Below are 2,500 nucleotides of genomic sequence, written 5' to 3'. Positions count from 1 at the left end.
TTCTTATGCAGAGCATACGAGTACAACCTCAATTTCTGCACGCACGAAATAACCGCTCTAAGTTTCCCCAAAGCAATAATAACGCACGATTTTTAAAGGAATGTCTTAAAGACACGTCTTAGAAACAGCAGAACTATTCCTACAAAGACACATCTAAAAAACCATAAATCGCCAGAGTTCACTCAATCTTATCCTAAAATAAGACCGAGAAATCACCCTAAACAGCAAAGTAACGCCTCAAAAACCAACTATAATCTTAGAAACCCACACGCCATTTCCAAAATTACACTCAGTAACCGACTTGTCACCTCACATATACTAGGAAACCGTCACAAGAAAGATACTCGCTTTTGTTTACGTCGTCTTAACAAAAATTCCCGTTAATCTACAGCAGATTGACGGGAATTGATTACTGCTGACAGTTACAGACTACTCGTTTAACATCTATTTATAGCTGGAAAAGTAACCGCCGCGCCAGCAGCTAGTCAGTATCTTTCAGTTTTGTTAGAACTCAGCAGTCACCCATAAAGTAATTTACATAAATTACCCGTTCTAAGTGCGAGAAGTTATTTTACTAAGTGCGAATAGTGCCTAAGTTCGTATTTTATGGACTAAGTGCGGTATTTTATCATTAAGTTCGCGTTAGAGGACCCCCCAAAATGAACATTTTCTTGCGTCTTGGGAAGAGTATTGTAGAGTGCCCCGTAAAACTTTGTGGTGTTAAGTATGATACTAAAACACACTAACTGCCCTAAGGATTCACGTCGATTTCATTCTAGGAGTCGAGATATGTTATTTTAAGTTTTTGGGATGTCATGGATGCAAATCGTTTGCTACAGGCTCAAGAACGCACTTTTTGTATACCATGTTATTTTAAGAAAATGTCCGTTTCGATGCGCTCTTCAAAAATGTTCGACTTGCGAACCATGATTTTCTGCGTCTGTGCCGCGTAATTCAGCAAAAAGAGCATGTAATGGAGTGAAATGAGAGGGTGTGTCATCTCTAAAGTAAAATCTTTAAAAGAGCATAACTTAAGAACGGCTGGGAATAGGTGGCCGTTCTTTTTACCATCATGTGCGCCTAAAAAAAGTACACTATCGTGACAATCGATATCGGTCGATATGGTATAAATTGATAAAGTTATGCTCGATTATGTACGCGAAAACAGAAAAAGGGCGCTGGTGACAAAAAAAGTACTAACGATTCTGTTATTGTTTTGATATTCTGTCATCCCAGACTCTTGCGCATCTGGTGACCTATTTTTTATTCGCCAGTTCCGAGAAAAGTGTCGTTTCGATGCGTGGTGGGCCCGGGATGACAATTCGAGTTGAGTTGGAAGTTCATGTGAAGTCCTGGAAACAAGAAAAAAAGAAGATCCACGCTTCCCTAACTCAAAAAGTCATTAGAAACCGAGGGTAGCTTGTATAGAGACTTTTGTTCCTCGTGCGCTAAAACGCCGAATTAAATTTTTTATCTATACTTAACAGGAAAAAAGTTGCCTCCTTCGCGATATATAGGCAAATAAAGAATGGGTGCTATCATTTCGGGACAAAACAGGTGAAAATTTAGGTCGAAAAAAGTGTTTATAGACAAGGCATTTGAATTTAGCCAAAATCTGACTTGACCACGGGAATGCGCGCATAAAAGCACCCCTAGGGCAGTTTTTATACGGAGCAGTCTCATTTGCTTCCTGGATGTGCAGGGCCAAACATGGCCAAAAGTGGTGATTTTGGCCGTCCAAGGTGTCCATTTTCCGCGAAAATGGCGTTTTTTGGCGTCACTAAAAAAATCATTGCGAAGCAACTACTGGAGATATGCTTGTAAAACTTTGGGAGCGGTCGTGCGAACACATGCGCCAAGTTTTCTGCTAAAGTCTGCAGGCCAGATCTGCCGGGCGGCACATAAAACCGGAAAAAACCACCTAAAAAAAGAGCATGCCAAACAAAGTCTCACATTTCGCTGAATAACTTTTTATCTAGAAGAGTTAGACAAATTCTGATTGCGGGAACGGCTCCGCCGTGTGTTTTTACGTATGTCTATGTCCCGTAGATAAAAAGTACATGTTGCAAAAAAAGTACATGTTGTACATAAATCTACCTTTGATATTCGGATTCCCCGTGAAAAACTACGCCTAGGCCGCAGGGTTACAAAGACGAGTCATTGCACTTATGCCCTTTTATAGACGCTTTTAGAAATCGGCCAAAACAGTATTTATTAATTTAGACAGTGTTCCACTGACATGTCGCATGCTGCGATATGTCCACGTGAAAGAGCACCGAAAAGCACCCCTAGAACACCCTTCATACCCGTTCTAACGGTTCTCTTTCATCTTCATAATAATCAAATTAAAGAACACCATACAAAAAACAAGATCTCGTGTGTAGTGGCTCGCCAGGCATACTAAAACCAAGATGTCGTGTGGGCACATGCCAGACATCATATCTTGCGTTTGCAAACACACGCAAAGTCGGTAAACAGCTCAAAACGGGCTAAAAAGTAG

At 40.7% G+C, this 2,500-nt stretch overlaps 1 non-coding gene across 1 annotated transcript in view; it reads right to left on the bottom strand.

The window, feature by feature from the left end:
• Positions 1-2,493: 2,493 nt before the first annotated feature.
• Positions 2,494-2,500, bottom strand: part of PITG_33219 — a 114-nt gene continuing 107 nt past the window's right edge. Inside the window, exon 1 of the ribosomal RNA XR_009934613.1 lies at positions 2,494-2,500. This exon is cut by the window's right edge and continues 107 nt beyond it. This is a non-coding gene — a ribosomal RNA (8S ribosomal RNA).

This window comes from Phytophthora infestans, genomic scaffold, assembly GCF_000142945.1.
Source record: "Phytophthora infestans T30-4 supercont1.52 genomic scaffold, whole genome shotgun sequence".
Classification (NCBI taxonomy): domain Eukaryota; phylum Oomycota; class Peronosporomycetes; order Peronosporales; family Peronosporaceae; genus Phytophthora; species Phytophthora infestans.
Note: the sequence above shows the minus strand (reverse complement) of the source record. Positions and strands in the feature narration are given on the sequence as shown.